Below are 14910 nucleotides of genomic sequence, written 5' to 3'. Positions count from 1 at the left end.
ATGCCGGCTCTGACTAAGCGCTTTGCAGACATCACCCTTAACCCTTGCAACAGACCCAGGACGGGAGCCCTGCTACTGTCTCTGCTTTGTAGAGGGGAAAAGTCTGTCAGTTTAAGGAATGCAGCCAAGGTCTCTTGCTAATCAGGATGGAAGCAGAGAGGCAACCCCAGTCCATGGGGCTCCAGAGCTTGTATTTTAGTTCTCCATCCCACTGGCTCCAAGGAGGATGAAGCCAGCAGGCACCTGTGTCCCCTCATGGGTTGTTGGTGCCTGTAGATTGCAGGCACCAACCCCCCGTTGCGTCACACAACCCCGACTTGAGCCCTGCCAAAGGTGCGACTGTCTGGTGTCTGACCCCCTGGCTCCCAGCAGCCCTCCTGGACAGAGGCCTGGTCGCAAGAGAGTTCAAGAGACACCCAGTTTCCACCTGTCCCCACACCATGAAGGTCCTCTGGACACCAGCCGCCCAACTTCATCACTCCAGCAGCCCTTACAGCCTGAGCCTCCCAGGGCATGAGTGCAAAACTTCCAGTTCCTGTCGGCCTTGGAAATGGCCGAGGTTGGGGCCTAGCCCAGAGCTAGGAAGAGGCCCCTCTCAGAAGGGCCTTGATGTCTGGGATGATGGAATAGGGATACACACACTCCCAAAAAGTCAGGAAAGGAGAAGGCTTAGAGGTAACTCAGAAGCCCTGGAGGTTTGCATTTAAAACTCATTAAATAGTAGACACTCAAGACAAAGCAGGCAGGTGTCGAAGCCTACCCGCTCATCTTTCTCCCTCCAGAAGTTCCCGTAGCCCTGGTGCAGGAGCCAGAGGTTGCATAGATGCTCTCAGAAAGTGTCTGATTGGTCACCAATAAGAAGGCCCAGAGAGGGCAAGCAATTGGCCCAAGGCCACACAGCCCATGTTCTTTCCCCTACAACCAGGGAGAAAGGAAGTGGCACCGGGGGTGGAGGGGAAGAAACAATGGTCACACAAGTAAGGCAAGCCACACGAGTAGTGGATAGAGCATGGGGACAGCAGCAGGCTCCACCTGAGGCTACCACTCACCAGCTGGGTGACCATGGTGGACGCTTCACCACTCTGGGCCTTTACAACACATGCCTCTTGACACCTCCCAGGGAGGTGGCTGTGCTTATCTCCCAATTTGCTGATGTTTGTAAAGTACCAGCAGGCACTCAGTATATGTCAGTCCCCATCCTGATCCTTCATGATCTGCCTCCTCCAGGAAGCCCTCCCAGATGTTTCTGGCTCCCAGGGAATGTGCTATTCTCTAAGCCGCCCCTACAGGCTTCTGCACTGGGAAACCACCTGTTTCAACTCTATTCCCCTTGTTACTCTGGTAAGTAAGACTGCACATTCCAGAAGGACAGGGACAGGGACACTCTATGCCTTTGGCTCAGGGGGATCAGGAAGCTGATGTAAGTGAAAACCATCTAGACTTGCAGTGGTATGAGAGTCCTCAACCACCCATCCCACAGCTGGCCAGTGGCCCCCATGTCCCCTGGGAAGAGGATTCAGCGGCCCCTCAGCAGAGCTCTTAGGCTGGCCGGCCCCCATCACCCTGACTGGGGCACTCAGCGTCCTCTGACAACACAGCTCCTGCTCCTTCCTACCCCAGCCCGGGCTTGTGGCTCAGTGAAGCCAGAGGGGCCTCCAGAGAGGACAGCATGGGAGGAGAAAGGGAGTGCAGGGGCCAGAGACCTACGGAGAAATGAACGGAGGCGGAAAGAAGCCGAATGAACGACAGAGAGACGACCGGGCGCGGTGGCTCCCACCTGTAATCTCAGCACTTTGGGAGGCCGAGGCAGGCAGATCACAAGGTCAAGAGATCAAGACCATCCTGGCCAACATAGTGAAACCCCGTCTTTGCTAAAAATACAAAAATTAGCTGGGTGTGCTGGCGTGCGCCTGTAGTCCCACCTACTTGGGAGGCTGAGGCAGGAGAATCGCTTCAACCCGGGAAGCAGAGGTTGTAATGAGCTGACAGCTGAGACGGTGCCATTGCACTCCAGCCTGGGTGACAGAGAGAGACCCTGTCTCAAAAAAAAAAAAAGAGAGACAGAGACAGAGAAAGCCCAAAACAGGGACAAAAGAGAGAGAGAGCCCAGGACAGGAAGAGAGGCGCAGAGGAAGGAAGAGACAGTGAGGTGCAGAGGGACTGAGACAGCCAGAGACTGAGCTGGAGAGGGACAAACTGAAGGACAGAGAGAGGGACAGAACAAAGAGAGACGACACTGCGAGGGAGAACAGGAGGCAGCTCCAAGGCAGGCAGGACAGAGCCAGGAACACGAGCCCCAGAGCCCATGTGCGCTGCACTTTCCGCTTCCCTGGGGGCTTCCCTGGGCGCTCCCCTGGCCCAAGCCTGCTGCTCCTGGCACTCAGGCAGGGCTTGGGGAGACAGGTAGTGACCACTGAACTTGTGCACGGGCTGGGTGCTGGGGCCACGCTCCCTTGACGCCTCCCAGGTGGATGACTGTTCTTATCCCTAACCTGCAGGTGAAGAAACTGAAGCTGAGTGCCATTGGGTGACTTGGCCGATGACACTGAATGTCAGGGTGCAGGCAGGAAGGTCATGGATAAGGAGACAGAGGCCCAAAGAGGGGAAGTGCCTGGCTCCAGGTCACACAGCAGCCAGCTGCAGAGCCTGGGGCTGGAAACCGGCTCCCCTGGCACCTTGCCTGGCTCCTAAGAAAACAAAGCGAAACTCATTAAGTCTTTGGTAATGAGGCTCCAGGTCTTCTCAGATGGGCGGTGGCCAACACTCTAGAAGCCGTCAACGCCCGCCCCTCTGCATTCTCCGTGCCCACCTCCTGCCTCCGCTCTCTTTTCTGGGAAGGGCACCTCTGAGACTGCCCAGACTTGCCCTCTCTTCTAGGAACCAGGCCCCACTGGTGGCATCTGTGTCTCCCCACCCCCTTCAGCCTAGAGTCTCACGTAGAACCAACAGGCAGCAGGGTGGCCATTTGTACACCCCCCACAGTGACATCAGCCAAGCGTGTCCTCAGGCTCCCCACAAAGTCCTCGGCCCCCTGGAGAAAGGGAGGGAGGGCCAGCACGCTGACTCACACTGAGTGGCAGCTCCTGGCACACGCCTTCGCACGCCATGGCCTCCTGCAACCAACAAGGAAGGGACAGGGAGCAGAGCCTGACTGGGAGAGGAAGAGAGCCCCACAGGTCACCCAGGACAGCTGCCCAAGCGTGAGCTCATGCTCCTGACATTCCCCGGGACCTCCAGACTGTCTTCCTGTGTGTCCCGGTCCCATCCCTGCCCCGAGCCAAAGTGTGGGCCACCTTGCCCTGCAGCCCCTCCCCCTCCACACATATGCCCTGTGTCCTGGGATACAGCAGGCTGGGAAGAGAGGGACACTTCCTGGCTGTGGGACAAGTCAGAGATCCTCCTGGGCCATGGTGGTCCAGTCTGGGCCACTGTTTTCCTGTCTGCATCATTTGGGTGGAGGGGGGTAGCGTTATGGCCTCTGAGGGTCCTTAGGCTCACCTCTCCTGACCCTCACCTTGCCTACATGACCTCTGGGGCCTTGGGTCCTCATTTCCAGCCTCCTAGGTGGCCCTGGTGCCTTGTAGGCTGATCCCGGGCTTCCAGAACCTTCAGGAGACAGCACTCATGGTTCCTGGGGGTCAGGGAGGCACAGATGCTGTGATCTGCGTGGCCTCTGCGCCAGCCTCCTGACCCAAGGAAGGAGCATACTGGGGACAAGGATGCAGGGAGTCTGCCTGAGGCTGCTCAGGGCTGCACCACACATCCCCACGTATCCCCAACCCAGCATGCTGCTGCAAGGGTGGGACACAGCCCGTGTCTTCACAGAGCTCCCAATCTGGTGCTGGCAGAGTCTGAGGCAGATACAGAGATTACAAGGCAGCTCTTCCCAGACAAACGTGTTGTCCAAAAGCCCTTCGGGGTGGTGAAATGGCAGAAAGGAGCTTTGCTGGTGCTATGAGTTTGCAAACCAGGAAGAGGCAGTCTCTGGCATGCTGCAAGGTGCTCTCTCAGGGAGCAGGGAAGGGAAGCTTGGGTTTTGTGCCTCACAGAGCCCAGATCACGCAATAGAGTCATACATATTCAGCAGGTCTGGGGGAAAGACTACCCATATTTATGAAGGGAGGGGAGCGTATGCACACAGGCACAACAGTGTAACGCACATTCCGTGTTCACACTGGGCTAGGGTTCTAGTACTAAAATGAGGTGGAATTTGGCTCTTTACAGCAAAAGGTGTAGGACACAAAGTTTGTTTGCAGCCTCTATAAGCTGCTGAAATGGTTAAGGTCTGCAGTTATGTATCAGAAGAGGGTGTGTGAGGCCAGGCGCAGTGGCTCATGCCTGTAATCCCAGCACTTTGGGAGGCCAAGGCAAGGTGAATTGCTTGAGCTCAAGAGTTCGAGACCAGCCTGAGCAACATGGCGAAACCCCGTCTCTACAAAAAATAAAAAAATTAGCCGGGCATGGTGGTACATGCCTGTAATCCCAGCTACTCAGGAGGCTAAGGTGGAAGGATCCCATGGGCCTGGAAGGTCGAGGATGCAGTGAGCCACGTTCATGCCACTGCACTGCAGCCTGGGCAACAGAGTGAGACCCTGCCTCAAAAAAAAAAAAAAGAAAAAGAGAATGCTTGTAAGGCAGTTCCTCCATCCGGTCACAGCTATAGTGGTCTGGGTTGTAAGTCCAAGACAGGAAGAATGTGATGGCTTGCCTGACACCTCCGATTATTGGGAGTTTAGCAAGGGTGTGGTTATTTTTGAGATGGAGTCTCACTCACTCTGTTGCCCGGGCTGCAGTGCAGTGGAGCAATCTTGGCTCACTGCAAACTCCACCTCCCAGGTTCAAGCCATTCTTCTGCCTCAGCCTCCCGCGTAGCTGGGAATACAGGCATGCACCACCATCACTCAGCTAATTTTTGTGTTTTTAATAAAGACAAGCTGGTCTTGAACTCCTGACCTCAAGTGATCCACCTGCCCTGGTCTCCCAAGGTGCTGGGATTACAGGCGTGAGCCCCTGTGCTCGGCCAGGTGTGGTTATTCTCGCAGTGGTAGGAATTAAGGGAGTTGCCATGCCAACCGGGCCTCAAACCTTCTGCCTGTAGGTAACTTTTTTTTCTTAACCTTTGGTATCTGAGATGATGAACTAGAGAGGTTCCCCCAGTAACATAGGCTCTGGATTCAGTCAGGGCTGGGAGCCTTCCTGGGAGGTGACAGTGGAACAGCGGTGTGAGGAAGGGACTGGATGTCAGGCCCCTGTGCCCAGCACACCCCTTGCTTCCCTGTGGTCGCTCTGGGCTCCCCAAGGCCCACCCCTACCCGTTCCCAGGTGTTCACAGTGCCTCCTTCCTAGATAAACAACAGAGATGTCAGAGCTGTTGGTCCCTTAATGACCCATGGGCCACAAGAGCAGAGAATGGAGAAGGAAGCTGAGTGGTACGTGGGGAGCTGGGAACAGGGCCCACGCTAGAATGTAGGGCTCATGCCCTGACCGGCGCCCTGTGCACTGCCCTTCTGTGCCTGTTCTCAGACTCCAGGACACAATGTCCCCCAAGCCTGCCAAGGTGTCCCCATCATTCGTGCACTGATTGGCCGTGGGCTTCTCCCATGTCCTGGGCCCGACTTTCATGCACTCTCACCCCCTGTGACCTCATTGTAGCCCCTTCACTCCAATGTGTTGGCCTCTGTCCCCATCCCACTCACAGCCTCCTGAGTCCCCGTCAGGGCTGGCAGCCCAAGGGGTGGGAGGGGAAGCCTGGCTCTGCCTGACATGGCCAGTTTTCCCAGGAGAGGTGAAGATTTCTAAACTGGACCCAGTTTTCCAGAGCATTCACCAGCCTGGCCCCACCCCCACTCCCCACCAAAGCCTCCGCCCTGCTGGCTGGGTCTGACTTACCCACCCTGAGCACCAGGAACTGGATTCCAGGGCCAAAAATTTGACCACATCCTGGTGGGTCCAGCCTAATGCTCCCCAAAACAGGGTGGAAACCAAGGGAGCGATCAGCTGATGAGCAAAAAAGTCAGGAGAAGCTTCTAACAGCAGCACTCACTGCAAGGAATTAAAAACCCAGCCCAGAAAACAAACACAGAGAAACCTTGCTTTTCACCTGACCTGAGTCCTGAAGAAATCTTAAGAAAACTTTTGTAAGTAAATCAAAAGTTGCTTTGGCGAAGGGAGCTGACCTCTTAACAGCCACCTTTATTTCTTGCTCGTTCTAAATGCCTGTCTCCTCCACCAGGGTCCAACTCTCTTCAAGAACGAGGGCTACCTCATGTGCATTTTGGTAACCCAGCACCCAGCATTGGGTCCGGCCCATTCACTATGGATGCCCTTGGAATGAGTCGATGAAGAAGTGAGCTAAATTTGCTAATAGAGGAGGTAATTCACAATCCGTATTATCTGACACAGAGCTCCCATCCAGAATTTATAAGGAACACCTACAAATAAATGTGAAAAAAGCAGACTGCCTGATTTTTTTTAATGAGCAAAAACAAATCCCCAGATGTAGTGGCCCACGCCTGTAATCCTAGCGCTTTGGGAGGCTGAGGCGGGCGGATCACCTGAGGTGAGGAGCTCGAGGCCAGCCTGGCCAACATGGCGAAACCCCATCTCTACTAAAAATACAAAAATTAGCCAGGCACGGTGGCACACACCTGTAATCCCAGCTACTCCAGAGGCTAAGGCAGGAGAATCGCTTGAACCCAGCAGGCAGAGGTTGCAGTGAGCCGAGATTGCAAAACTGCGCTTCAGCCTGGGTGATAAAGTGAGACTCTATCCTTGCTGCCCTTCCCGCTCCCCGCCCAGAAAAAAAATTGAACAGACACTTCACTTAAAAACAGTAAAGATACCAAGAGGCCAATAAACATAGGAAAAGATTCTCGACTTCTTTAGTCACCAGGGAAATGCAAATGAAAACCAAAAGGAGACTCCACCACACTCCCACCAGGTTGGCCAAAGGTAAAAAGTCTCACAATACCAAGTGTTGGTGAGGATATGGAACAACTAGAACTCTCAGACACTGCCCATGAGAATGGAAAGTGGTAGGATCACATTGGAAAGCTGTTTGGTGGTATCTATTAGAGTTGGAGCATGACACATACTTTCCCTGTGATACGATCTGGCTCTGTGTCCCCACACAAGTCTCATATCCAATCGTAATCCCCATGTGTCAAGGGAAGAACCTGGGAGGAGGTGATTGGATCATGGGGCAGTTTCCCCCATGCTGCTCTCGGGATAGTGAGGGAGTTCTCATGAGATCTGATGGTTTAAAAGTGGCAGTTTCCCCTGTGCTCTTGCTCTCTCTCCTGCTGACTTGTGAAGAAGGTGCTTACTTCCCCTTCCACCATGATTGCAGCCTCCACAGCCATGCAGAACTGTGAGTCAATTAAACCTCTTTCCTTTATAAATTACCCAGTCTCAAGTAGATCTTTATAGCAGTGTGAAAACAGACTAATACACATATGGCCCAGCAATTCCACTCCTAGACACCCTAGAAGAATGAGACCATTTCCCACCAAAAGATATGAACAAGGACATTCATAGCAACTTGACTTTCAATAACCACAAATTGGAAATAACCCAAATGTCCATCAATAGAGAGAAGGATACATAAATGACAGCACCTTTGTTAAATGAAATATTATACAGCAATGAAAAAGAACATACTACAGTTCCATGCAAAGACAGGAATAAACCTCACAGACATATTGATATGCAAGAGAATCCAAACACAAAAGACTAAATACTGTGAGATTCCAGTTACATGAAGTTCAAGAACAGGCAAAACTAATCTATGGTGATGAAGGTCAGAAAAGTACATTTAGAGCAGGCATGAAGGGGCCTTCTGGGGTGTTGGAAATGTTCTGCATCTTGATCTGTATCTTGTAACTTGAGTGGTGATTACACTGAGTAGTTATATGTAAACACACATTGAACTATACACTTAAAATACTTTACTGAATGTATAGGAACTTCAATAAGCAATTAAACATTTTTTTTTTCATGTTGTGAAAACACATCCAAATCAGGATAGAAACCAGAAAAGGCATTATCAGGTAACCACATGTGTAGCTGGTGGGGATTAGAGTCAAAAACCTTCCAGAAACAGCATTCACTACAAGATTTTTATTTTATTTTATTATTATGATTTTATTTATGAGACAAGGTCTGGCTCTATTGCCCAGGCTGGAGTGCACTGGCACAATCTCGGCTCACTGCAACCTCCATTTCCCAGACTCAAGCCATCCTCCCAACCTCAGCCTCCCAAGTGGCTGGGACTACAGGCATGCACCACCAAACCTGGCTAATTTTTGTATTTTTTTTTTCCCATTAAACTTTTTTGATGGGTCTCAAACTTCTGTGACAAATTTTTGGTCAAGTCGATTCCATTAAAAATTTCTGATTTTAAAAACTAGCAACTTAAAACTGCCACACGCAAAAAAGAAAATCAAACTGGTCCACAAAACATTCTCCTTTCCTTCTGAGGGTTTTACAGTGCATCATTATCATTAACGAGTCTTACCACTAAACTTTAATGGCCAATTGAAACCAACAATTCTGAGACGTTCTCCTACCACTGATTAAGTCGGGGTGGCAGGTATTAGGGAGAATATTCATTTAGCCTTCTGAGCTTTCTCGGCAGACTTGGTGACCTTGCCAGTTCCAGCAACCTTCTTGTCCACTGCTTTGATGACACCCACCGCAACTGTCTGTCTCATATCATGAACGGGAAAGCGGCCCACACCTGGATAGTCCGAGACGCTCTCAACAAACATGGGTTTGCCAGGAACCATATCAATAATGGCAGCATCGCCAGACTTCAAGAATTTAGGGCCATCTTCCAGCTTTTTACCAGCGACGCTGCCATGATGAACATCCTCTTTTCCTTTTTTTTTTTGAGACAGAGTCTCTCTCTGTCACCAGGCACCAGGCTGGAGTGCAATGGCACAATCTTGGCTCACTGCAACCTCCGCCTCCCGGGTTCAAGCAATTCTTCTGCCTTAGCCTCCCAAGTAGCTGGGACTACAGGCACGTGCCACCACACCCATCTAATTTTTGTATTTTTAGTAGAGATGGGGTTTCACCATGTTGGCCAGGATAGTCTCGATCTCCTGACCTCGTGATCCTCCCGCCTCGGCCTCCCAAAGTGCTGGGATTACAGGCGTGAGCTACCACGCCCGGCGACAAACATCCTCAAGAGACACATTCTTGACATTGAAGCCCACATTGTCCCCAGGAAGAGCTTCACTTAAAGCTTCATGGTGCATGTTGACAGATTTTATTTTAGTTGTAATATTGGAGCCAAGGCCACCACCACACCAGCTCTGAGAACACCAGTCTCAACTCCGCTGTCAGGAACAGTACCAATACCACCAATTTTGTAGGCATCCTGGAGGGGCGGGTGCAAGGGCTTGTCAGTTGGACGAGTCGGTGGCAGGATGCAGTCCAGAGCCTCAAAGCAGCGGGCTCCGCTGGCATTGCCATCCTTACAGGTGACTTTCCATCCCTTGAACCAAGGCATGTTAGCACTTGGCTCCAGCATGCTGTCACCATTCCAACCGGAAATTGGCACAAATGCTACTGTCGGGGTTGGAGCCAATTTTCTTAATGTAAGTGCTGACTTCCTTAACGATTTCCTCATATCTCTTCTGGCTGTAGGGTGGCTCAGTGGAACCCATTCTGTTACCACTAATAATTAACTGTTTCACACCCAGTATGTAAGCCGGAAGGGCTTGCTCACAGGCCTGTCCATTCTTGGAGATACCAGCTTCAAATTCACCAGTACCAGCAGCAAGAATCAGGACAGCGCGGTCAGCCTGAGATGTCCCTGTAATCATGTCTTTGATGAAGTCTCTGTGTCCTGAGGCATCAGTGATAGTCACGTCGTTCTTGCTGGTCTCAGATTTATACAGAGTTATCAATGATGATACCACATTCACACTCAGCTTTCAGTTTGTCCAAGACCCAGGCAGACTTGAAGGAGCCTTTCCCATCCCAGCAGCCTCCTTCTCCAATTTTTCAATGGTTCTTTTGTCGACGCCACCGCATTTGTAGATCAGATGGCCAGTAGTGGTGGACTTGCCCGAATCTACGTGTCCAGTGACGACAATGTTAGTGTGAGTCTTCCCTTTCCCATTTTGGCTTTTAGGGGGAGTTTTCATGACACTTGTGTTCTGGCAGCAAACTCGTGAAAAAGGTAATTTTTGTATTTTTAGTAGAGACAGGATTTCTCTATGTTGCCCTGGCTGATCTTGAACTCGTGAGCTCAAGCTATCTACCTGCCGCAGCCTTCCAAAGTGCTGGGATTACAGGCGTGAGTCACCGTGCAAGGCTCACTACAAGATATTTAAAAGCCCAAATTTTAATTTACAGATAAAGCCAACCCATCGTCTGAATTTACCATCCGGGAAGTTGTGATCTGGGGTCACTTTGAGCTCCTCAAGCTGTGATCTAGAGCCACAAAGTCCCTAAGAAACAGGGCCCAGCACCCTGCAGCAGCATCAGTTTACCCAACAATTTAAGAGAGAAAAAGTATTTGAAAATGTTAAGACAAATATGGCCGTGTCATGGCGGGGCCCCTGCTGGCCCATAAGGCACCTTTGTGCAAAGTAGAAAAAAAGCACGCCCCTTCTTTGGGATAGATGCAGCCCCACGTCAGGCACAAAGCTTGACAAGAGGCACTCAGGTGGGGAGTCAGGCCCAACTCCTCCTCTTTGTGCAGTGAACAACCTGACCAACCGTTCCAGCAGCCCTGTACTGTGGAGTGGGAACTCAACTCACACGTGCACAGATATTAAGCAGGAACCTCCAAGGAGACTCTCTGCTCACAGCCAGCCTGTGCGGCTGCAACCTTGTAAATGTAAACGTAAAGTGACCCTTTACACGAGACTTTAAGAGGGATGGGTTAGCAAAGCCAGAGGAGAATAATACAAGGGAAGCAGGAGGGATGATGCTGGAAGAAAGGATGGGGGCTGATCAGGAAGGCTCCCAGACACTCCTTGCCCTGCCCCCTGGGCTATCTGGACTCAGAGCTAACAATTAGGTGCAAGTGGGGGTTCTCTCTTCCCCACTCATATGGGAGGGGCCTCTCTAACAACACAAGCTGGGTCACCAGCTTGGAAGGGGTACCTGGCCAGGAGTCAGGATCCCTAGGTCGCTGTCCTAAGACCCCGGGGACGGGCTGTGCAACCTTCTGCCCCCTCTCCAAGGAGGGGCTTGGGTAGCTGATGCTCAGAGGCCTGTCCAGCTCTGACTCAGCAAGACCAGGTGAGGCTTACATCTCCTGAGCCCCCTCCCCAACTTCTCCCCAACAACATCCCAGTGCCCCCAGCCTCCATGTCCCCCTAAGGGTCCCTCCAAGTAACCCATAGTAAGGCCAGCCAGGGTTGGGCTGAGTCTGAGAGAAAATCAGCTCCAATCTAGCCCTGAATCCCCCAATGTGCCCCTGGCCCTCTGCCCTGGGAGCACGAGGTGCCAGCATGGACTGGCAGGGCGGGCACCCCGTTCTGAGCCACCTTCTCCTTAATACATGCTTCCTGCCCCTCAGTCCCCCACTTCCCCTCAGTCCACGCACATCCTCCTTTCTCCCAGACACCCAGCGCCGTTCCACCTGCCTGCTGCCCACAGCAGCCGCCTACAGCACAGGTCTCCCAGGTGCTGGCTCTGAAGGAAGACGGGGGGGCCACCGCCTGAAGAGGAGGCTCAGGTCATGCTCAGTGGGACCCCGGACTGAGCATGGAGACAAAATGCCTGTCCCTCAGGAGCCCCCTCTCTGATCAGGGAGGAACAGCCCCTGCTCTTGAAAGCTTCTAATCTCATGGGGAAGCATAGCCCTGGAACGCACCGATCATCTAGTCTGATGGGAAAAACACAGCTCCCATCGTGTAAGAGTTAAGGGGTAGGCAATGCCCCTCCTTCCTCTGAGAACCTTCTAACCTAATGGGGGAGACACAGCCCTGCCCTGGAGTCTTTTGATGGAGGAGCCCTCAGGACACTCTTCCTGCAGGTAGCAGGGACCCACCCCCACCCTCAAGACCCACTTCTTTCCAAGGGTGGAGATGAAGCTGTTTCTGTCCTCAGGGTGTTCGTCTGCGGGATAAGACGCAGCTCTGGCCCTCAGGCAGCCTCTGGTGTGATTCCTTGTCTGATGGAGGAGGTAGCACACCCAGCAGATGCGGTCAGCAACCAAGTTCCAAGGCCTCCTCTGCCCATGTGTGCAGGGCTCCCCCTGGGCCTGTGGTTCTGGGCCAGGGTGGGAAGCCAGAGCTGAGATGAGAGGTCCGGGCGGGGGGTATGGGGAGGGTCACCCAGGGGCCGAGAGCCACTTTTCACAAGCACGCTGCTCAGTCCTGGCAAGGCATTCTCACACGCTGCCTCCCTTAGGCCTCGTCGTGGTCTAGGAGTGAGACCAGCCAGGGATGGGCCTCCCTGTTTGACAGATAGGGAAACTGAGGCCTGGAAGGAGAGGTGACAGGACCAAGGCTACACAGGGGGCAGGACTGGTGCCTAGGTTTATCTTCAGACGGTAAGAGGGAGGGAGGGAGACACCGAGAAGAGGTAGACGAGAGAGGAAGCTGGTTCCCCACACACTGGCCCAGGCAGGCAGTCGGCTCCCTCTGCCCCAGTGCCCCCGAGATGGCCTGTCTGGAGCTGGCCTTTCTCAATCCTGTTTGGATAATGACTTTTATGTGAAGAAACCCGGCTGCACCAACAGACATTTATGAGCCTGGCTTATTGGTCTGCACTAGGGAGCCTGGGGCACAGCTTCTGCGTGAGCCAAGGGAAACACTTGCCAAGGTGTGGCCCTGGCCAGCCCACGGCTTCTCTGAAAGGCAAGCCCGGGAGACGGCTGGGAATCCCCAAAGGTCAAAACCAGAAGGGACCACGGGGATGAGTGGGTCCAACCCCTGCCTTTCACAGAAGGGAATGGTGAGGAGCAGAGAAGGGTGGCGACCTGCTCGAAGTCACCGACACTGGCTCCTAGCCCCGGCCAGGGCTCTCTGCAGCATTGGAGCCGCGTGGAGCAGCCCTTCCCTCCAGCTGTCCTGTGGGGACCAGTCAGGGTGTCGGAAAGGTCTTCTGTATTTGGGTTTCTCGGGGGCTGCCCTTTGTGTTTATTTTGTTTTGTTTTTTTGAGATGAAGTCTCTGGCTCCAGTCAGCAATGAGATCCCAAGGCCTCCCAGGCTGGAGTGCGGTGGCGCGATCCCAGCTCACTGTAAATTCCGCCTCCCGGGTTCAAGCAATTCTCATGCCTTGGCCTCCCAAGTAGCTGGAATTACAGGCGCCCACCACCACGTCTGGCTAATTTTTGTATTTTTGTAGAGAGGGTTTTTGCCATGTTGGCCAGGCTGGTCTCGAACTCCTGACCTCAGGTGATCTGGCCACCTCGGCTTTCCAAAGTGCTGAGATTACAGGTGTGAGCCACCATTTCCAGCCTAGGGGGCTGCCCTTTGTAAGGCTGTCCCCTGGCTCTGTATCCACCCCTATGGCATCACTTGAGGAGGCTAACCCAGGGCCTGGCCATGGCATCTGACCCAGAGCACTACGCTTAAAATGTACGCACTCCGTAGAGGTTTGTCCCTGTCCCCATGCCCACTAGCCACCAGGATCCCCCAGGCAGGGGAAAGGGCTCTGCTGAGACAGCTGAGCTGCTCCCACTGGGGAAGGAGTAGAACTTGCTATTTGTGGGGTACCACCCATGTGCCAGCCCAGGGCAGAGCACTTGAACATAACAGTCCCTCATTCAAGTCTCAAGGGTTGTAAGACCAGGCATCTTTATGAGTTAAAAAAGGAGATTCCAGATGTTGAGACACTTTGCCTGAGGTCACGCAGCACCTACGTGGGGAGTTGGGATGCCAGCCTGGCTCAGTCTGCTTCCAAAGCCCACACTTGATTTCCCCACTGTCCTGGCAACCTCCAGAAGGGCCCCAGGCGATGCCCACCTCCTCCAGGGAGCGCCCAGAGCATCCTGTCACCTCAGCCCCTGACCTGGTCCTGCAGGGGCCAGCCTCTGCCCATGGTTCAGAGCCGGCCGTGCCCCCAGCTGTAGCCTCAGCTGTGGGGCTCCCTAAACTCCCTGGGGAGAAGCGATGGGACAGGCATAGGCAGACCTGGCCTTGGCACACATTGAAGCCCATTGAGATCCCCAGGCCCACTCAGGCCTGCACGGGGGGCCCTAGGGCTCAGCTGCAGAGGATTCATGGGCCAGACTCAGGGGTCACAGTTCCAAGGCTGGGATGGGAGTTCTGAGGCTTGGGCTCCAGCTGAACTCTGCCGTGACCTGCTGTGTGACCTTGGGCATGTTGCCGGCCCTTTCTGAGCCTTCATCGCCAGGAGCTGGTCGCTGACATCCTGTGATACGTGGATCTGCATGCGCCTGGTTAGATCCAAAGGTTCGGGCAGAACCTTTGCTCAACAGGAGGGCAGAGGAGGGGAAGAGAGCTGGGCGGGGAGCAGGTATGACCTCCTGGGCTGGGCCTCTCTGGTGGGACTTTGCTGATGGCATTCTTCACTGGTCACCACATCAGCAACTCTACCAGGGTGGAGGGTGGCTTGGTGGTGCCTCCTGCAGAAAGTCATGGCAAGCCCTGAAGTTTATGGGTGCAAGACTGAGGGCTCAACTCCTGGTCCCACTCACTTTATGGTTATAGAACAATTTGGATTCTCCATTTCTTGTGCTATGGCTCAGTGGCCCACGGGAGGCTGGCTCTGGAGAGCAGGTTGGGCACATCTCTTCCCAGCACCACACTCAGGGATGTCACGCTGGCCATGGTGGGAATATTTCCACCATGGAAACTAACACTACACATAAGGGGCTTTTAGTTGTGTGGCATTGGGTTGGTTGGTCTGGAAAGCCAATTGTTAAATATTTATCAGAACACCGCACTGGTTGTGTGAATAAGTTAGATTTTCCTAGA

General features: G+C 53.2%; 1 long non-coding RNA gene across 1 annotated transcript; it reads right to left on the bottom strand.

Moving 5' to 3' along the window:
- Positions 1 to 6247, bottom strand: LOC135269514 (uncharacterized). The gene is made up of 4 exons (XR_010337780.1): positions 6101 to 6247; positions 3499 to 3686; positions 761 to 915; positions 1 to 84 (listed from the first exon to the last, which is right to left on the bottom strand). It is a non-coding gene; the product is annotated as an uncharacterized LOC135269514 (long non-coding RNA).
- Positions 6248 to 14910: the final 8663 nt, after the last annotated feature.

This window comes from Aotus nancymaae, unplaced genomic scaffold, assembly GCF_030222135.1.
Source record: "Aotus nancymaae isolate 86718 unplaced genomic scaffold, 86718_ANA_hifiasm-v0.15.2.pri h1tg000053l, whole genome shotgun sequence".
NCBI classification, from domain to species: domain Eukaryota; kingdom Metazoa; phylum Chordata; class Mammalia; order Primates; family Aotidae; genus Aotus; species Aotus nancymaae.
Note: the sequence above shows the minus strand (reverse complement) of the source record. Positions and strands in the feature narration are given on the sequence as shown.